Source organism: Podarcis cretensis, assembly GCF_951804945.1.
Source record: "Podarcis cretensis genome assembly, chromosome: 2".
NCBI lineage: Eukaryota > Metazoa > Chordata > Lepidosauria > Squamata > Lacertidae > Podarcis > Podarcis cretensis.
The window spans coordinates 73,690,832-73,713,473 of record NC_137171.1 but is presented as its reverse complement, the minus strand read 5'-3'; positions in this window follow the sequence as shown (position 1 = coordinate 73,713,473).

Sequence of the window (22,642 nt, the reverse complement as noted above, 5' to 3'; positions counted from 1 at the left end):
AACCAATCTTTCACACAATTAATGTTGCCTCTTGCACGCGTCCTCCCATGCAATAAATGGCACAGAATTTTACATTAAATTGTCGAGATTCCTCTGACTGTGGCAGAAAGAAAGCACAGCTGTTACAATTTGCTGAGAATCGCAGCAAGTGTGTGTAGCACAAGAAGCATGCACTTCTGATTCACAGAATATTTACAGTCCCGTTTCTATCCACAGTGAGCAGATCTGTGGCCTGGCCTTTAGCATCTGTCAAACACTTTCCCCTTTACATGAATGCAGTCATATAGGAGCCTGAGGACATGCGCACGCCAGAAATTCAGCATAGTTGTCACAAATGATTGTGAACTAACCGTTTCAAATGCAATGAAGAGATATCTGCAGTAGCGTGGAATTAAAATAGGCCATAACTTTTATTTAAAAAGCCATAGCTATATAAGGCTTATGACTTTACAAACACTTGCAAATGCTGCAGTAATTAAATTTGGCCAGTGATGGAGCATGGCCCAAATTCTTCCTGTGCCTCTGGGGCAAGGCTGGCACTTCCAGTGAAGCAATTTCCCTCAGGAAGCAGAACCAACTGTCTTCCTGTTCCTATTGCCCCACTGCCAGCCCCCGTGTAGCTGTACTGCTGCCACAGCACTCTTGCTCTCACCACTAACCCTACACCTTTGCTTCTGCATCGTTGTAGCAACGTGAGTGCAGCTGCGGGTGGGGGTGCAGTTGTGGTGCTGAGGCTGGCAGCAGTGCTGACATGACAGCAGAGGCAGCAAGGGGCTCCAGATCTGTGGGGGTGGTTGGGAGGCAGCGGTGAGGTGCGTGTGGCGACAGGGCATATTGCTTACAATGGCAAAACATCCAGAGCCCCCCTCCTCTGAGGCCTGGGCTTTCTGTTCCTCCAGCAACAATTCTCTTAGATGTCCCTGACTTTTTTGCTTGAGGCAGGAGAACCAGCCACCCTACCATCTTTGCTCCCCACCTCGCAACCTCTGTAATCCATGGTTGTTCATCTAGAAGTGCTAAACGTTCCTAACTGCTCTCACAAGCTCTGGCTAGGAATGAATTGATCACTCTTATTTCTGGGCTGAGTCAATTTTACATGTATGTATTCAGGTCCATGTCAGTTTTATATGTGCTCATTTATAGGTCCACCCCATTTCCACATTATTCTGAGGACTTAATTTTTTATATATAAAAGCCCATACTCAAACCCATATTCTGTCACAATATACTATATAAATATATATTTTATCCTTTACAATGCACACTTCTTTTTTTAAAAAAAACATTTTGATATGTGAACTATATTGCAAAATTTGGAAAATTCCAATGAATAACGTGGACCGAACAAAATTCTCCTTCATCCCTCTTTTTGAATGGCTTTTCTTTTACTCAGTGGAACTACCAAGTTGGGACAAGGGAAAAAAAATATCAAGTGGGAATTCAAACAACTTGCCAGACCCCTGCCCTGGAGAAGGACAAAAGCAGGTCTCACCCAGGGAAACAGCAAAACATGGAAAAAGTTATTCCTGGTTTTTCTGATGACTCAAGATGTTGGGGGCAAGAGATGCAAACCCAGTAGGAATGGTGTATGTGTGCAACACGGGACCCCAGCTGCAGATCCACTAGAACAGATTCAAGAATAAATGCCAATGCATTTTCCCCCCAATAGGGAGCAGCCATGTCTGATCTAACTGTGAGTGCTGCCTCCTCACACATCACAAATAATACCCACCCTGTCAGCTATGCAGCTCAGGTGAAAGGCCCTGTGTTTGGTCCTTTTTGACAGCAGAATATTCTCAGTGAACTGTAAACATATAAAGGATATGTTGACCTAGTGAAGCATGGGACCTCGGGGAAAGAAGATTGAAAAATCAAACTAACAGAGATCCTTAATGAAGAGGGTTTTGTGACCTTGAAGGGATATTATCTTTTAATAGAGTTGAGCAGAAAGATATTTTTAGAGCTTTTTCAGCTTGAAAGAGAGGTCTCAAGTACATGTGTCAGGTAATGAAACCACTACCTGCTCAACTTTTTGCCATTGCCACCACCTGTTTAATGGTCCTGTCTTGCGGTTGTGACTATGCTTCCAACTTCCAATAAGCAAATCATTGGGAGAAGAAGGTGTTACCCTTACTCAGGTTTAGCTTCAGGCACATCATGTGACATAAGCATGAAGTCAAATTAGAGTGAAGGTAATGGGTGAAAAATAGAGGAGATTACAGTGCTCCCCCCCCCCAAATGTCTAAGGGTACTCTCATTTTGACTCAAGAAAACCACCATTTATAGTTCAAATCGGGGGAAATAAATACAGTAAATGGACAAAATTACTTCCACATTGGCATGAGGTTGTATGCACTAACATCTTCCTGATTCCACACATCCACATTCCACACTGCTTCACACATTAAACGCTCATTTCCATCTGAGGCTCAGGAAACACTGGGAAAGGAAATGAGGCCACCATCAGGGGGTAGTAACAGAACTGATGATTCACCATGCTGACGATTCTTCTTAAATTTACAAAATGTTTAGGGTTATGCGTACCCCTTTGTCCCCCCAGAAAAAAACCCACACACTGGATAAATATATACCTTGAAGCAGTCAGGATCACAATTAACCACCACTAGTAAATTTACACTATACTGCTCACTGGAAGGACAGATCCTGAAGCTGAGGCTCCAATACTTTGGCCATTGCATGAGAAGAGAAGACTCCCTGGAAAAGACCCTGATGTTGGGAAAGATTGAGGGCACAAGGTGAAGCGGACGACAGAGGACGAGATGGTTGGACAGTGTTCTTGAAGCTACCAACATGAGTTTGACCAAGCTGGGGGAGGCAGTGGAAGACAGGAGTGCCTGGCGTGCTCTGGTCCATGGGATCACGATGAGTCAGACACAACTAAATGACTAAACAACAACAACAAGTGCATCTGTTCATGCCCCAACCCAATTATTAAAATACTCCTGAACTTTGCCACCTGTGAACAGTGTGTGTGTGTGAAGTTAAGCTGTGGGGATTTCAGATCAGACTATGTTGTATAACCTGTTAAACTGTGCCCATCTTTAACAGTCATCTAGTGGTTAACCTTTATCTACTTATCAGCCAGAGCTGCCATCATCAGCACCCACCACAGCCCTGGACTCAATGTGTAGCCACACAGGCAAACCATCATCTCTCAGCCTGCATCCTCCACCTGCAAAATGTAGATAATAATGGCCTACAACAAAAAGTTGCAAGATAAAATACTGCTACACATTTTATGCATTGTGGTGGTATAGAAATTTTAAAAAGCTGTCGTACGATTAACTGCCCATTATTCCCACATGGGCACTTAGAATCATGTGTTCCCAAGCAATTCTCAGACTATGTTATTATGATTTCCACCCCTCTCAGGCAAGCAGGGTGCTTTTTCTTTTCCTTTTTCTTTTAAACAAACCCTAAAAACACAGGCAGCTGCAGAAGAGAAAGGGTTAAGTTAGTCATTTTTGCTGCAGTCCCTGCCGGGCGGAGAAAAATGAATCACATTTCATTCTGCTCTCAGTCAGCCAGGATTGCTCTATAATTTTGTTTTTAGTCATTCGTGACTGAGACCTTCTCTGGGAAATTTAGTCACCCAGCATTTTTGCAGTTTGGCCCCAGTTGGTTTAAGTCTTGGGAGAAATGGCTTCATATTGCAGCAGCTGAGAGAGGAGCAGAAGGGAGAGCTGATGGATGTTGATGGCTCAATCTGCTGACATTTGCTATTGTTTCTCTATCCCACCTGGCCACCCAGGGTCATCCAATGCACTCCTTTATGACCTTCTGCAAAAGATTCCAGTCTTTAATGTCATAATAGCTTATGGCCTCAGACAGTCAAGTAGTTTAGGACCTCAGTTTGACCTGTTTTAGAAGCCATTATAAACTAATGTGAATAAAAACAGCGCGTTTCCCCCAGTGCCCTCTTAATGCTTTGTAAAAATATTTATGAACACCCAGCAAAGAAAATAAAATCCAGACCACTTTTCTTGTCTATCATCACCACATCCAATGATCTGAAATCTTTTAATGTATGTATGTGCATGTGCATCAGCCCTGGGGTGCGGGGACGGTCTCACATATCATATATTATTGTGCCCAATTAATTAGGCAAGAATTGGTCATTGCTGCCCAGATAGGCTATATTATTTACGTGCGTAAATGGTCTACAACTTTTTAAACAATTTAGTTTTTTGGAAGTGAAGTGTGTATGTGTGAATGCAAAGGCAAGTGTTTGAGGATGTGCTACTGGCCCTGATCCTGTGCCTTACAGTGAACACCTTGTGGAGACAGGGAGGCTTCTCTCGCTACTTGTCTCAATGACAGGCTGCTGGTTAAAGGCACAGGAACAAAGTCAGGGAAAAGCTGGCAATCAAAACCTGGAACCAGGGCTGGATTTAGGTGTGATGAGGCCCTAAACTACTAAAGGTAATGGGGGTGCTGTCCTTTGTATGTCTAGCTGTCCTTTGTCAACAACAAATTGTTGTTGCTTTTTGTGTTGGATATATGCCAAATGGTAATTTATGGACCTAATAGGAATCTAAAGCCATTTGCACATGCAGAATGTAGGCACCCTATATACAGAAATGAGCAAACCAGTGATATTTTAGGGAGCAGGCTACCAGGCAGCGCCCATTACTTACATCACAGGAGCCTACACAACACAAAACACTGTTGCTGTATGTAGGTTTTATTTTATTTGTTTTAATCTTATATTTTGGAAATGCACACCCAGTCCCCCCCTTTAATTATTTTTTGGGGCCCCAAGAGAGTAGGGCCCTAAACTATGGCTTGTTTAGCTTATACGTAAATCCGGCACTGCCTGGAACCACTGGGCAAGGGAACAAAGGCAAGAGGACAGAGAATAGCCATTTCCTTATTGGCTCAATTCTTGTCCCTGGCATGGAGAAATGAAGCAGGTAACATTCCCCACCCCAACTTAACTCTAAGCTTAAACCCCTGCTTAATGTCAGGCTTCCCAAAATGTCATTGATGGAAGCAAGGACATTTCCTTCATTTTAAAATACATTTTATTTAAAAAATACATTCATATCTTACAGACAACTGCGACAAAAAAAGAATCATATAATCACAGACCAGCAGAGAGAGAGGAAAAAAAGTCTGTTTACATGTCAGCAGAGATGATTCAGATGTCATATCAGCCAGGGGCCCCCAGGAAGGCAAAATTAAAAATTGCAAGGTAAGTAAGTACATCCACCTGTCCAAAATAATTTGTGGGCAATTCTTGTGTACCATTCCTAGTCTCCCAGCAGCACCCCCTCCCTCTCCCTCCACTATTACGCCCAGCTAATAGGTCTCTTCCATCTGCTGTACACTGAACCAGGCAGGGGTCAGCTGTTGGGGAGGTTCCCCTCCTCAAGCGAACAGCAGATAGGTGGGATTTATTCTCTTTAAAAGACTATGTGCACAATGCTGTTGGATCAGAACCATTTTCTCTACAGCTGCCAACCGCCTCCTAAAGCAGGTGTCTTAGTAACCTAATCATAAGTTTCGTTTTATACAAACAACCACGAAGCATCATATTTACTAAAGAATAGCTGGAACTCAAACATATCCAGCAACATTTAGTATCTTGAAAGGCAATTATGCGGGGGATAGCAGAGATACGGCACACTGTCATTTTGTGTTTAGACAAGCAAGCAAGAATTAACGTAGTCACCGTCTGGGTCTGCCCACATGATTTAAAAGCAAAAAAGTGTACAGTACTATATAGCAGGAGGGGCAGGTGGGATAAATCGCAGTGCAGCATATTGCCATGTCTAATAGTTTAAACAAAAGGCAAACCAGACAAGCTGCTAAACACATCATTGGCAACCACATTAATTGGAAAGGGTAAGTCCGTGGGCCTCTGATTTTGGGTGGGGCCACAGAGCAAGGAGGAGAGCTTTCCCCTTTCCTCCCCTGCTGCAGGCCTGACCAACACCATCCCCACATCTCCTACTAGGCCCGTGCGGGTGGCGCTGTGGTCTAAACTACTGAGCCTCTTGGGCTTGTCGATCAGAAGGTCGGCGGTTCGAATCCCCACAATGGGATGAGCTCCCACTGCTCAGTCCCAGCTCCTGCCAACCTAGCAGTTCGAAAGCACGCCAAAAAGTGCAAGTAGATAAATAAGTACTGCTCCAGCGGGAAGGCATTTCTGTGTGCTCTGGTTTCTGTCACTGTGTCCCGTTGTGCCAGAAGAGGTTTGGTCATGCTGACCACATGACCTGGAAAGCTGTCTGTGGACAAATGCTGGCTCCTATGGCCTGAAAGGAGATGAACGCCGCAATCTCATAGTTGCCTTTGACTGGTCTTAACCGAATGGGGGTCCTTTACTAGGCCCACAAGGGAATCCTACATTAACTTCCCCTACATTAGCTTTCCCACACACCACAGTCCCAACAGAAATCTCCCCTGCCACCGCAAACCGGCTGTGTCCAACTAATGCATGTGGGTGTGGCTTTTAAAAGGCACCCCCAGTCCCGCCTTGGAAAGCAAAAAGAGCAGCAGTGACTCCTGCAGGCTTCCTCTAGAATACACAGCCCTCATATGGAGGGATGCCATAGGACATGGGTAGGCGTGTCCAGGGGCCGGATCTGGCCCAATTGCCTTCTAAATCCAGCCCGCGGACGGTCCGGGAATCTGTGTGTTTTTACATGAGTAGAATGTGTCCTTTTATTTAAAATGCATCTCTGGGTTATTTGTGGGGCACAGGAATTCGTTCATTATTTTTTTTCAGAATATAGTCTGGCCCCCAACAAGGTCTGAGGGACAGTGGTCTGGACCCCTGCTGAAAAAGTTTGCTGACCCCTCTTTTCAGGTGTTACTCAGGGGATGGGGGAAAGCAAGATGAAAAGGACCATGAGGCTGCTGGGGGCAGCATACATTCAAAAGTGGGGAGGCTACTCTAGGCGTAGAGGTTCCCAGCATGATTTAGAACAAAAACAGTGCAGGGGGTCTCCATGTTGTGGGATAGCTCAGTTGGTAGCACATGAGACTCTTAATCTCAGGGTTGTGGGTTCGAGCTCCATGTTGGGCAAAAAGATCCCCTCATCACCGGGGGTTGGACTAGATGATTCCATGTGTTCCCTTCCAACTCTACAGTTCTATGACTCTATGTGGAGAGCAGCAGATGGGACAGCCCCTTGCACAGCATGTGAAGGCAGAAGGTCACCTTAGGTTCTCCTGAAGCCTTATGTCCCTCCCTTCCTTCACTCCAACATTTTTACGATGTTCTTTATCCCCTGGCATTTCCTGCCTGAGGCAGCCTCCTCACTTTGCCCAATGGTAGGGCCCGGTCACCATGCTTGCCCCTTTTGCATAACTAAACACTGAAGAGGGCCGTGGCCAATAAGAATGCTGATGATGGCACCCTTCAAAAATCCCAGGCAGAGGAAGCCTGGGAACGTGGGATTCGGCTGACACCAGGAGCGCCCCCCCCCACAGGGAAACTCCTTTTTTGGGGCTTCGAAACGACGTGGGGTGAGCGGCGCGGTGTTTTGAATTGACCGCTATTTTTACGGAGTGAAGCTGCACAGCTGTTGCCGGAGAGCGCTGACTTTTTCTTGTGGACAATTGGATTTCAAACAACAACCCGTGAGTAGAACGGGAAATTAGGTTTTTAAAACAATTTAATTTGGCAAGGAACGGGGGAAGGTCTAAACAGGAAGTCCACCTCCCCTTTCTGTAAATAGACTGAAGCAAAGAGTTTGTTAACTAAGGTCTTGGAAAGTTCTACGTAAAGGATTAAAACTTCACTGATTGAAACTATTACTTACACTCCCTTTGGAAGCAGGGGAAGCCTGCTGGAGAAGGTAAAATTTAGGAACTGAAGCGTCACGTCTCCAAACCCGGGAGAGGTCCGCGAGGAGCCCATTGACGGTGAATAGAAAGGTTTGAAAGCTGTCAAATTTGACAGCTAGCTGTTAAGATACAAAGAAAGACTTTGTTTCCATTGTCCATTTCTGCGTCTAAAAAGAAGGAAAGGTAACTGGAATTGTTATTAATTTACTTTTGAGACTTTGGGGACCGTGCTGGAAGGATTGATAGTCTGCTTTCCTCTAGAGGGAGTTTTGGGACATGGTCATAAGAATGCAGCTGGGAAATTAGCCTAAAGATAAAAACTCTGAGAAATTAGCTTTGACCTTGGATATTTCAAGGATGTCGGCGGAGAAAAAAGTTATGCTTGAACTGAATAGGACATTTTATCTGTTGGGAAAGCTGCATGAACAGATAGATGCCATGGCTACCAGTGTGGATATTTTGGGAACAAAAGTAGGCATCAGTAAAGAAGTCGACAAGAATCCGGCACAAGAATCTTTCTCAATTGAACAAATTGAAGAACCAGAGAAGGAGAAAGTTGTTGTTAAAGTGATGCAAGGGGGAGCTTTAACCCTACAGAGACAATTGGAGGATTACAAGTTGAGGCCTTACATGACTGTAATTAGGAGAAGCCAGTTTTTGGAGATGGGAGCCTGGCTTGATTTGGAAAATGAAAAGTGGAGAGATCACCCTATGTGGGGATCAAATGACTTTTGGGATATGAATTTGAGCCATGAGGGGACCGAAGTTTCTGGGACCTTTGGACTCGGAAGAAGTGTGAAACAAGATCGGGAATACTTTATGGGCCCTATCTTTAATTATGGAAATCTGGCAGACTTGATAAGAAGGAATATGACCATTGTTGGGTTGGAGCTCCCCCAAGAACTGTTTCTGAATATTAAAGATTATCAAGAAGATCGGCAGATGGGACATGAAAAAGACTTAAGAGCCTCGGATTTGAGATCTTCAGGTTGATGGACTGTTGTAAGCCGATGGAACTGTTGGCAGGGGCCTAGACCGGGGAGGGAAGACGGTGAATGAAAATTGGGAATTTAAAGTGTATATATTGAGATCTTTTTTTTTTAATAAAAAAAAATTGCTTTTAATGAGAGATGGAGAAATCTTGGAATGGAATTTTTATGACCCTAGCGGAAATGTCTTAAGAGAATAGGTTTAAATATATCAGTTTTAATGAGAAATAAGATTAAATAAAGTAAAAGTGGATGGCTAATTGGTGAAAGAGAGAATGGAAAATCACAGTATATTAAGATAAATTATTAGGATAAAAATAAAGATGAAGGATTTGCTGAAATATCTATTTGAACTAGAAAACAAAGAGGGGAGGTGTGAGGAGGTCAAGGAAATAAGTCATAGAAAGAAAATTATGTAAAGGTTTAAGTTGTTTTTTTCTCTGTTTTGATTGTATGTATTTTCTAATTATTTTTTCCCCTTTTTTCCCCTTTTTATCTGTTTTTGTTTTTTTGTTTTTTTGTTTTTTGCATTTTTCCCTTTCTTTAGTGGTCCTGCTCCTGTGCATTTCAAAGCCACACGAGGTGCTTTTTCTGGGCATGAATTCCAGGGATGGGAGAACGTAAGACATTTCAGGCAGGGGTGTCTCCCAGTCCTGCCTGCAGATGCTAGGAACCAAACCTGAGACCTTCTGCATGCACAGCCAGATGCTCTGTCACTGTCCTTTTAAAGCCCAGCTGTTTCTTTTCTGTGCCTCAGGCTGGTGATCAAGGCAGTGGGGCCAGGACAGTAAAAAAGTGGGGCTGTCTTAGCTCATCATTGGAATTCTCCAATGTGTTTGTACAGACCCCCTCCGCCCCCCCCTTGCTTCCCAGTGGTTGCTCATGTAATGTTGCTCTCGGTGAGAGCAGCAAGCTCCAGTGATTTCGGTGGAGATGGCATGCTTCCTTGATTGGGCTGTTAAGTCAGCATTTCCAGGCAGTTAGTGACTGACTGACAGAGGCAAGAACCTGAGGCCATGATTGCCATTATAAACCTCAGAAATATATAAAAATTCAGAGGGGGGGAAGGATAAAGGAAATTGCCTTTTTATGTGTTAGAGAATTTAAAGTTGAACGGCATGTTGCCATGGCTACAGTATTTGGTTTGCTGTGTTATTGCTTAAGACTGGGGGGGGGGGTGGCACGGATCCTGCTACGTGCAAAACTTTCTGAGTTTCGTGGAGCCTGTTTCAAGCTCTGTGAAGTTTGTAATGGGTGGTTCTTAGCATCCAGCTCAGTTTGTTGTATAGACCAAGGAATCGCCCACACGGTGTAGGGCACCACACTGAACCTGCCTCAAATCACTTTTTAAGATTGGGCCATTGTCCTGTTTGGCACCATGAGGCCATTGGGTGGGGAGACTGCCGAATTGTTCCATGCGTTTCAGAGAGGGTGGCTTTTTCCTTAACCCCTGCCTGATTCTTTTACATTCTCCTTCTTTACCCCCTGCAAAAAAAAAAGGACTGATGTGTCTCATTGAGGAATCTGCTTCATCCCTTCTCTGGTCTCTGGCCTTTCTTTCACAGCCAGGGGTGGGAGGAGAGCTTGCCAAATCAGTGCTGGCCAGAGAACTTCTGCTACCTTGAAGTGAGACTAGATAAGCAGGCCCACATATGGAGACCGAGCTGGGAGGGTGTTTTATCAGGGAGGAACACAAGCTCAACGGAGGCCTTGCAGTTTTACTTCAAAGGGGGTCAGGACAATAGACACCCCCGCGGTCCTGGAGACAGGGTGGGCAGGCAGGTTATTAACATCCCAAATAAAGAACAAGGAGCCTTTCTAACATATGTCACTTGGCCAGTTGTGGAGACTGCGTGACAGAGTGGAGAGGACAAGGGAGGATTTATGTGAAAACAACAACTAACTTGTCTCCCGCAACCACTCTGGGATTCCAGAAACACAGCACACCTCCAACATTTTATTTCAATAGGCAAATAATCACAAGTGTGCATCTACTAACTGTTTGCATCTGAATGGGAAAGGCCCTTAGGTAGATATGTGAGCCTGCAGAGGACTCCCTTGGTACCCACAGAGTCCCGTCCCCCCAAAATCAGTCTTGAAAGAAGCATTCATAACTTATTGAATATGTTCCACAGTGTGTGCTTGGTTGCCATGCAGGTGAGCTGCCCACAACAGTGTCTCCAGCTTGCAAATGTATCCACAGGTCCCAAAAGAGGTTAGTGGCCCCTGATCAAACTTAAGCACGAGGAACTGTTTTCAGCCCTTGGGTCACATTCCCTTGTGGAGGGGAGAGGATATGCAAGTGGCAGGCGGGGGCACAGCCAACAGTAGGTGGAGATATGGCAAAAATGGACAGGGCTGTGACAAACACACACACACACACACACACACACACACACACAGAGAGAGAGAAAGTGAGTGAGTGAGAGACCCACAAATAAACTCTTTTTCTCTCACACACACCATTCCTACCACATAGAACGATTGGGTGAGGGGTTGGCAGGACACTAGCCAACTTCCTTAGGAAATGTATCTAACAAAGTTACAACGTATGCTGTATTTTGAAAATCCGAAGGCAATATTTATTTTATTTATTTTTATACTACCCTTCAGTCATATTCCCATGGCAGTTTACCAAACAAACAAACAAACAAACAATTAAAATCCAAATTCAAACAAACGAGACGAAAAGGCCACAAAATCAGACGGACAGCATAAAACAGCCAGCAAGATTAAAACTGATTTTAAAAAGCTTGGAGAAACCACATTGTCATTTTTTTTCCTGCTGAGAGGCGAGAACTCTGCTTGTCTTGAGGAGACTGGGAACAGGTAAGAAGGGCAGAGAGATTGGTGGATGAGGCCTTCAGGAACATTATAGCTGTGCCCTACTCCAATGATGACAGCTCCCTGGCTGTCTGGGAGGATGAGTGTCTCAGGAAGGGAAGCATCACTTTGAGGCAGAGGAAAACATTCCCTTAGGAAGAGTCCTTTCTTTGTGGGGCAAAGACTCTCCTCCTGCAAGAGAGGGGAATGGTTGTGGGCGGGAGCCGATATCCGCCTCAAGCAGGGGGCGTTAGCCCCCTGCCTCCCACTCACCTGGCTGGCGCCCACGCCCACGGGCAGGCACCCAACCAGGTGCCTTCGAGGGGGCGTGTACAGCAGCCTAAATTGCTGCGGCGCCAGCCTCCTGGCCTCACTTTTCGTCATCCTGTCGCGAGTCACCCACCCTCCACTCCCTTAGAGCTCAGGGTCTCATTTTCTTTTGGCCTTGCTATGGACCTTAGGTTGGTTGCCCTGGTTGTCCGGGGGGCCTGGTAGGAATTTTTCCATTTGGCATTAGGCTTTTTGGTTTTTTTGCCTACCTCGTAGCAATCATCACAACTTTTGTGGTATTGGTGGGTAGGTTAGGCATTGGAATAATGTGTTTTGGTGTCGAAGGGCTAGGTGTGGCCGTCGCCTACGCCTTCAATTTTTGGGTATTCCGTTAAAGGAATCCGGCGGTCGTGTATTCTGTCCGATGCCTGTGTGGTGGGACGCCATGGCACGACCCTCGGTGACATCAGGGGAGAGCTTATAGTTGGAGAGCTTATAGGTGGAGCCATCAACAGGCTCCACCTACTGGTGAATAAACCCCTTGTTTTAGACTCACCCCTCTCTGAGGGGGTGGAGTCAGCTGACGTAATCCAATGCCTAAGCCAATACCTTTTCACTTGCTGTAATCAATAAAGTTGTGGCCTTTTCTTGCCCATTAACCTTATATCTCGTGTCCTTGTGTTTTCATTCCACTTTGCGGGGATCGGGTCCTCGAACCACAAACCACTATCCTCTCATGCCGAGGACAACTTCTTTGACGGGTGGAATGATCATGGCAGTGGGCGAGTCAGTCATTAAGAACATAGATCGTTGGGTGTATGGGTGTATAGATAGAGAATTGCCCTTTGCCTAGATACTTTAGCCTGGTAGATGGTTTGGAGAGGAATCATGGCACATGTTGGCACTGATGACATGGGGAAATGTTGTCAATTTGTCAGTTTTTATTTTGTCCATTAGGCCTAGAACTTAATCTTTTGCTACTACGGCCTTAAGCTTCTCTGTATTTTTTATTGTGGTACTGTATTCTTCTCATGCTTTTGTTGTTTTAATGATGTCTTATCGTTGTTTTACTCATTCTTTGTTGTTAGCAGTTCTGTGCTCCAGACTCCAGGAAGTACCCAATAAATAAATAAATGCACAAAATAAATGTCTCCCCTAGCACTGTGTATGTATTCTTATCATTACATCACAGAGAGGGTCGTTGCTGCTTGTAATATGATGAAAACTCACTTTACTGGAATGAATGTATGTGGGGATCCTCAATGTGCCCCTGTGACCCAGAGTAAGAGCTCAGAGAGATTTTTCTTATCTATCCATCATCCTCTTTTATTCTTCAAGGAATATTTCCAGGTTCCCAGCCCTTATGCTAACATTTCTTTGAACAAAAATAAGGGATCTGCTTTAACAAATAAGAGATGCTTGGGAGTCTAGAAAGAATGATTTTCCCCATTCATCAAATCAAAACAGCCTGTATTGGGAAATATTGAATTTTTACTTAAGATGGATAGTGCAATTGAATTTCTTTTTATAAATGAGTTATATTTTGCTTACTCCTTCTGCATTTGTGGGAGAACGTTGGAGCTTATGAACTGATGCAGGGCTGTTCAAAGTCTTTAAATCTAGCTGGGTTTGGCACTGAGACCACAAAGGATAGGTTCCACAACTTAATTTGCTAGATGTACTCTAAAGTAATACACAGGGCTTATTTTCAGTCTAGATTCACCAAGACTCACTCCTGGAAACCATTTAAATACCCTGATCCCTATCATACATGAGCTGGGACTTTTGTGTTTTGCAAAGTGGACCTGAGCATGTACAGAATGCCTTACCCTCATCACTGGGTATCTACAGTCAGGGGTGGAGCAGGGTGGGGGCGTACTGACCTGGGTGTCATCTCAGAGGGGGGTGACATTCGGTGCGTTGCCTGCACGTGACTCCCGGCTACCCCGATCCGTCTGGGGAACGGCGGGAGTTGAGGAGTCCCCCCCCTTCTGCCTTTATTTTTACAGCCCTGTGCTTGCGGTCTGGTGGAGGAGGCATGCAGGGAGAGGACGCGGAGGAGGCAGGCGAGCGGAGGATGGAGGGAACTCTGGACCCAAAATGTGGAATTCCCCCAAAAGCTCAACAACTTAGGCAAACTCTAGAATCCCCCCAAAAAAGCTCAACAAAAAGATTTCAGTGTGGTGGTGGTGGGGTGACAATAAATTTTCTGCACCGGGTACCACCTGACCTTACTATGCCTCTGTCCACAGCTAATCCCTGGCATCTGGAATTAGTGTGTCAACATTAGTGTGTCACTTGGCCACCCAGACTCTGCTTAAATGCCTTGAGTGAAGGCATTTATTTCCAAGGGCTTCAAATTCCAGTCATGATGGTGACTAGGACTGGATCTACAATGACCTGTTTAATGTTATTAGACCGATATTAGATATATCGTTCTAAAACGTCACAGGGCATACGTGTAAAATACAGTGGTACCTTGGTTTAAGAACAGCTTAGTTTATGAATAATTTGGGATTAAGACCACTGCAAACCCGGAAGTAGGTGTTTTGGTTTGTGAACTTTGCCTTGGAAGCAGAACATGTTCTGCTTCCTGTTGAGTGTGTTCCATTTGTAAACTGAGTCCCCTGCTGGGAACGCACGCCTTGGTTTAAGAATGGACTTCTGGAACGGATTAAGTTCATAAACCAAGGTACCTTTGTTATTTCTGTCAAAACAGCTATCTCCCTACTGCTGGTCGCCGGTTGCTCTGCAGCACCCTCTGGTGTCACATTTTTATAACGCATTATGAACATTAAAAGTAGAACATCAGGTGTCCATACGGTCTTCAAAACCATCCCTTATCCCTTACTTAATGTTTAAAACCATGACTGTAGATTCGCCCTAGGTCAGTTTGAGGTTCCCTATAGCCCTTTTAGGGACGCAGGTGGCGCTGTGGGTTAAAGCCTCAGCGCCTAGGGCTTGCCGATCGAAAGGTCGGCGGTTCGAATCCCTGCGGCGGGGTGCGCTCCCGCTGCTCGGTCCCAGCACCTGCCAACCTAGCAGTTCGAAAGCACCTCCGGGTGCAAGTAGATAAATAGGGACCGCTTACCAGCGGGAAGGTAAACGGCGTTTCCGTGTGCGGCTCTGGCTCTGGCTCTGGCTCTGGCCAGAGCAGCGATGTCACGCTGGCCACGTGACCCGGAAGTGTCTCCGGACAGCGCTGGCCCCTGGCCTCTTAAGTGAGATGGGCGCACAACCCCAGAGTCTGTCAAGACTGGCCCGTACGGGCAGGGGTACCTTTACCTTTACCTTTATAGCCCTTTTATTTTAGCTTTAGCCCTGCCCACCCCTCAGAGGTACACGGCTCCTCTGCCTCCTTCACACATTCATGGTGAATGTCTGCAACAGGGAGTGCAGTGTGGAAGCTCCCTGAAAATGGGAGGTACCATCTTCAGTTTGCATGGGGAACCTTCATGAATACACAAGGCTCCCTCCCTATTGCCAAAATCCTCTGTGAGGGCAAAGGGGCTTGTGGACTTCTTCTGTTCCCAGGGATGAACACAGCCCTGCTCTACCTGGGTTCCTCCTTCAGGTGATAATGCCTGAAGAGATCATGCATAGGACTGGGTTTTCAAGACATCTCACTTCCGGCGGTTCCATGTGATCACCTCCAAAGGTCATGGTGCAGTTTAACAAAACATGCAAATTCTATGTCAGCGTTCGGTACAATTGGATTTCTATTTTACGTGAAACACCCACCAGTTCCTGTTTTGCCTCCTTTCCCTTCAAAGAGCTGAGAATGCTGAGTAAACAAGAGCTGAGCCTTTTCTTCTGAACATGTGAGCTTTGGCTTAGTGCTAACATATTTCCCCAAATGATCACCCTTAAATGAATCCTTTGACAACGAGCTCCAATGCTTTGCAGAGATACATGCATATACATTTAGATGATTAGGCACAAGCTCCTGAAAGTCAAATGAGCAGCCTTGCAAGCAGCATGTTGGTAAGTGCCTGGACTCAGCCATGAAACCAAGTGAGTTTCAGCTCAAAAAAGCATTTCCTGTTTGCCAGGAGACTAAGCTAGAACCTATTTGCTCTGTCCAAGCAGCAGGTACACCCAGCCTTTGGCCGCTAATCAAAAGCAAGCACATTACTAGCCTCTAATCTAATCTATCCTACACAAGCCACGAATAATAGAATCACAGTGATGGGATGGGCCAATCTGTCAAATTGGGTTTCTCTCAGTTTCTCATTATTCCAGTCTTAAGTTCAGTTTTTACGTTTCCGCAATTGGCAATTAAAAAAGAAAAAATCCTCATGAAAATTCTTCAGAACTATAGTGCAAATTTGTCCTTTTAGTTTGCAATTTTGCCTACTATGCACATTTTTGCAAAGCAGGCTTCCCCTAATATAATGCTGTTTTGAATGTTTTTTTCACTAATATATGCCTTTTATGCACACGGTACCCTAGAATGTGCATTTTTGTACTCATTACTTGGCTGAAGAAATGCATTTCAGAATGCAAAGAAATGTAAATGTTAAGGAATGACTGTTTTGGTTTGGGTATTCTTTCAGAATGTGAGGATTACGTAGGTTCACCTTCAAATATGAACTGAATCAAATTCTTCCCCCACCACTAAAAGGGAATCTGTTCCAATCTCTGTCAATTTGGGAAATCTGCTCTTTCAATAACCCTTATAGCTGAGCTTTCCAAACTGTGTGTTGCAACACATTAGTGTGTCGGCTGCAGTGTGTAGGTGTGTCACATGAACTCTCCCCACGTTCCTACCGGGGCCAGAAAGGTTTCGTTTAACCTCTGGTTTGCTAGTAAAACTTAATTACTGTGTTGCGAAATGATGCATGTCCAAAAAGTGTGTCACCAACTTGAAAAGTTTGGAAAGCTCTGCCTTATAATATCTGAAGTAAGTTCAAAAAAAGACTGGACAAGGAAAATCTAAATTATTCTTCCATGTTAGCAAAGTGTTACAATAATGGATGGACTGGGGAAGAAACAAACACACCAGTGCCCTAGTTATACTTTCTTAGGCAACCTCATCTCTGGTCACTCACTGTTTGATTGGCCCCCATGCAGCACATCCTCTCCAAAGAGCAAAAGTGGAACACAGCCCACTGCAAGGGCCCTTTTACACCAGCATGAATTTCCATCTTCATTAATTTTAATTTGCAGCTCACCTACAAAGTAAACATTTCTACTAGGGCTCCTACCTGGAGACCCAGGGAAGCTCCTCCCCCCAACTGTGTATAATGGGAGCAATTAATCACAGTGCAAGAATGGCCATACATTCCCCAACAACGGCTGTGAGAGGAGATATGCAGCACCCACTCAAAACAGTCAAGATGCAGAGTCCAGAGAGGGATTAACACTCTGGAACATGTACACTTCTGTTTTCTCACTTGGCAAAAATGTTTCCATCTAAAATTGCATTATAGAGAAGGCAACCACTCGCCGCTGACTGCTGCTCATTCAAACACATAATAATAATAATATTAATAATAATAATAATAATAATAATAATAATAATAATAATAATAATAATAATTTATTATTTATACCCTGCCCACCTGACTGGGTTTCCCCAACCATTCTGAGCAGCTCCCAACAGAAAAGGAAAAACACAATAAAACATTAAACATTAAAAAACTTCCCTAAACAGGACCTCTGCCTGGTTCCCTGTAACCTCACTTCTCACAGTGAGGGAACCGCCAGAAGGCCCTTGGAGCTGGAGCTCACAAACACACACATTCTTCAGTAAACAAATAGCCTTAAATTAAGTTATGACTTCATTATCTTTCAGCTAATATAGTCTTCAAAATAACTTTATGCCGTTATTGTGAGCTAATATTATATATCAGGAATGGGGGAAGCTATGGTCATCCAGTTGTTGTTGGACTCAAATTCCCATCAGCTCCAGCCAGAATGGCAATGGCCATGGATGATGGGAGTTGTACTCTAGAAGACCACTACTTAGCCACCCTCATGTTGGGCCCTGAAAGATGTTGGGCCCTGAAAAATGTTAAAGTACCGTACAACAGGTGTCTAGATGAGAAGGAAAGCTTATGAGTCAGTTAGTGTACTCCAGAATCACACAGGTGTTGGGTGAGCTAAGGTCATATCTATCTAGTCATGTAGATATACTATCTAGTCATATCCATAACTAAACATGGGCAGGATGTTAGCTTTAAACTGGATGAGCTTCCAAGTAGGGCGAGCCAATCCGGGTCTGGGTCACTCAGTTGCTACTCCTTCCCCAGGGGCAAACACCTTTCATGGAGTTGAGGAAGACCTGGACAACTCCTTCTCTTCAGGGAGGTGACCCTAGTTGACTGCTAAGGTCATCCATACTTCATAGCCTAAGGGGCACCCCCCTTCACCTCAGACACGCTTCTTAATGCTCATCAAATTCTGACATTTATTATTATTATATATTCTACTCCCACCAGAATAGTAAAAACATGATAGAACATCAAACATTAAAAAAAACTTGCCTAAACAGGGCTGCCTTCAGATGTATTCCTAAAGTCAGATACTTGTTTATTTCCTTGACATGTGAAGGGTGGGTGTCCCACAGGGAGGGAGTCACTACTGAGAAGGCCTTCTGCCTGGCTTTGATGTTTTCCTCAACATAACCTTGCCAGTTGTGACCAACCTAAATCTGTTTAAGGTGGCCACCTGGGCACTAATGGCCAGAGAGGGTGAATGAGGTTGGTTCGCCTTTAAATGCAAACTGAATTGAATTTCTACCTCAGCCCTCCCTTCAACTCAATATCTTGAGTTGAAAGGGAGGTTTGGAAATTTTCCTAGTCATAACAGCATTAGTCCCTCTGATATTTCAAAGAGTGGGGATGGGTTGTGGGGCCGTTCTAGGGTGGTTGTTGTTGTTTTGAAAGCAGGAAGCAAAACAACTGTGGGTAAGAGCACGATTTATCCGAGTGGAAGTCTTAGCAGCAAGCCTTCTCTTCTCCCACTCTGTCTTTTACTCACAGGACTTTCCTGTAGCATTTCCACTTTCCCCACTATTGCTCAGAAAGGTCAAAGTAAATTAGCAGAAGTGGGAGGTTAGGGATAGCAGAAGGAGGTCTCAGCTGGGTGCCAATTAGCAAGAAGTGCAATTGACTGTGTTCAGAATGTAGGAAAGAGTTTTGGCTTCATTTCCTAATCCTTAGGGTGAGAGAAAGCAGCAAGTGATTGGGTTCCTACCATTGTTCTGATTGAGGATCCATGCCTATCAGTAGCGTGGCAGGCAGAAGAGCAGGGAGCACTGCTCTCTCCCTAATGGGGAATTTTCGTGCGTCAGACAGTTTGTGTATCATATGGGCCACCTACAAAGAAGGAAATATAGATAATGGTGATAATTTATATCCCTACTTTCCTCCTAAAGGAGCCCAGAGTTGCATCTACAACATTTTTTTAAAAAAGCCTTCTAGAAAGTTACAATTTAGAACAGCTACAGTTAAAACATTCTAAAAACAGTCGAAAATGTTCTCTCATCCATCTCAAAGATACGTGGAGGATGTTTCTCCTCCGCACACCTGGCTGCTCAGTTGTTGGATCTGGTGCTGCTGCTATTTAACTCCAGATGGATTCATAATAAGATCCCACTCATACTTGACTTAAGCAGAAGTTGGCTGGCCATCCATCATGGATGCTTTAGCTGAGATTCCTGCATCACTGGGAGTTGGGCTAGATGACCCTTGGGATCCCTTCCAACTCTACAATTCTATGATTGTAGGTACGCTGTACAGATCTAACCTAAGCTAGAGGGCTGGGAAATCAGCCTTGGCTGTTCTGCTTTGATAGATGAAATTGTAATGGTTATCTGGAGAGGGACTATCAGCCGCTGAGAGAGTAGAGAGCACATTTGGAAAGAAGTGTGTTTTTGCTGTTTTCTTACCTGTAGTGTTTTGGTATCAATTCTAGTGCTTCTAAACCTGTACTCGCTGGAGCCCTCACCTCATTCAGTTCACGGACAATGCAAGACAGTTTAGTTCTTGCAGCTCTGACAAAGCGATGCAGCCGATAAGAGAACTTCAAGGTTAAATCCACAATTTTCTAGATGAAGGAGAGCTGGAAGGCTTCTCTAGACAGCATAGTGGGCAGAGTTCAGGTAAGGCATAGATGCAGGACTAAGCAGGTAAGGGGACTAAAGAGGACTTGTATATCCTCCTCACGAGGTGTTTTATTTATGGTCATTTTAGCACATTTTTCTTCTTCCAGGCCTGTTAAGATACCTGTGTTTTTAGTATTCTGAATCATTATTTACCTGCTTTTATCATTCAGTATGCAGGAAGTCTCCCCCCACCCCTTTTGCTGGAAGTTTTCCTTTCAAGTGTATTTTATTCTGTGAACTGCCCAAAGAAAAATGCCATTGGTCACCCTCACATAAGTATAATAAGTAAGTATAACAACAATAACAACAGCAACAACAAATTGGTTTGGTAACAGAGGCTTTATAAAATTCCTGCAGCGTTATGATATGATTGGTAGCACCTAATGAAATTCCTTCTTTAACCCAACTATTAAATACATGCTTGCCCTGCCCTCTATGGCATCAAGTCACTCTCTACAGACAGCTTTATCTTTCTCAGTGGGCCAAAGAGTGTTTTAAAATATGAAAGTTCTATGAATGTCCAAATGCCAATCATGAGATTCAGCTTTGAAAATATATGGGCAACTTCCTTTGTTCCTGAGCAATTAGCAACCCTGAGGTGCAGGCTAGCCTGCCTTTTCTAGAATCGAAATACATTTGGTAATGCATATGAAGAAGTAACCTTGAAACAGGCACTTTGGGAGGGGGAGGCGGGGTTTCCAAGCTGAATGCACACGCTGAGATGAATTAGTTTTTGTTGCTTTATTTGTGTCAAGATAAAATAAAACAAAATTCTGAGCAATCAGCTTGGGATATGCCTGCTTGCCTGACTCCAGGGTAAGTGTGTATGGCACTTAGATCATAGATCATAGAGTTAGAAGGTACCCCAAGGGTTATCTAGTCCTACCCCCTGCAATGCAGGAATATGCAGCTGTCCCATACAGGGATTGGACCTGTAACCTTGGCATTATCAGCACCATGCTCTAATCGACTGAGCTTCAAAATTACTTTATCATCCAAATGCCACTGTGACCAAGAGTGTTTTCAGTTAGATAGCCAGGGCCGGTGACATGTAAATACAAACACAAATTAATGTGGGTGCACCCAGGATACACAATACCTCCCCAGCGGTATGACAAGAACAGATGCCTTTCAGTAGATTATAATTTACAAGTGCAGGAGATGAGTTTTATCATCCAGGCTTTTTTGGACATCATAAAGGAAGTCATAAACTTACCTTGTTCTTTCTTCCCTCACCCCCTTCTACTTTCTGGGCCAGGGCTGCTGCTTGGCAGCCCAGGAGAGCTGTAATGCTGTCACCCCTCAGTGACTGCGGCATGAGTAATTGTGTTCTCTGTTTGCTTAGTATTCTTCCACTGAGGAAGAGGCATGCAAACTCAAACAGAAGAAGAGAGATTGAGAGAAAGCAAAACAGATCCATCTCCGTGGGCTTCTTCAAAATCTTTCTGAGGAGAGAAGACCCACCTGGGTCATTTGGAAAGGGTTCCAGCTCAGACCCACAGACGCTCCAAGTGTCCATGTTTTCCAGGGACAGTCCCAGATTTAGAGAGGCTGTCCCAGATTCTGATTTGTAGCTTTAAGATGAATAGAATCTAAAGAGCAAGTCCATCAGTTACCGTAGCTTCTTCAGATAAAGAAGGTTCAGTTCAATTGATGGGTGCTGTACATATATAGATGTTAGCTTGTCATAACGTGTTTTTAATCTTTTGTTGGAAGCCGCCCAGAGTGGCTGGGGAAACCCAGCCAGATGGGTGGGGTATAAATAATAAATTATTATTTTTAAAATTATTATCTGCTTGAAATGACTACATTGAACCTGGAACTTCAGGTTGAGGACAACACATGGTACCAGGAGTAAAACACATTTGTGGGAAAGTACTATGGGATGTAGGGACGCAGGTGGCGCTGTGGGTTAAAGCCTCAGCGCCTAGGACTTGCCGATCGAAAGGTCGGCGGTTCGAATCCCTGCGGCGGGGTGCGCTCCCGCTGCTCGGTCCCAGCGCCTGCCAACCTAGCAGTTCGAAAGCACCTCCGGGTGCAAGTAGATAAATAGGGACCGCTTACCAGCGGGAAGGTAAACGGCGTTTCCGTGTGCGGCTCTGGCTCGCCAGAGCAGCGATGTCACGCTGGCCACGTGACCTGGAAGTGTCTCCGGACAGCGCTGGCCCCTGGCCTCTTAAGTGAGATGGGCGCACAACCCCAGAGTCTGTCAAGACTGGCCCGTACGGGCAGGGGTACCTTTACCTTTACCTTTACTACGGGATGTTAAAGGTGTTAATTAAAGTGGAAATGGGTGGAAAGGTTGATGGAAGAAGTATTTGGGACTTTCTCTTAATGGCGTGGTGTTGTGGTTAGAGTGTTGGACTAGGACCTGGGAGACCAGGGTTCAAAACCCCACTCAGTTGGGCAGTCACTCACTCTCAGCCTAATCTGCCACACAGGGTTGTCTTGCTGGGATTAAATCAAGCCCCACCCCCAAACAGCATCTTGAGCTCCTTAGACAAAAGGTGGGATATAAATGCAGTAGAATAAATAAACAAATGTTTCTACGATTCACAAATGACACAAAAGGCAGCTCTTTTATGCCACAGATGCTTGCCTGCTGTTTCCATGTCACCACTGCTGCTATCCC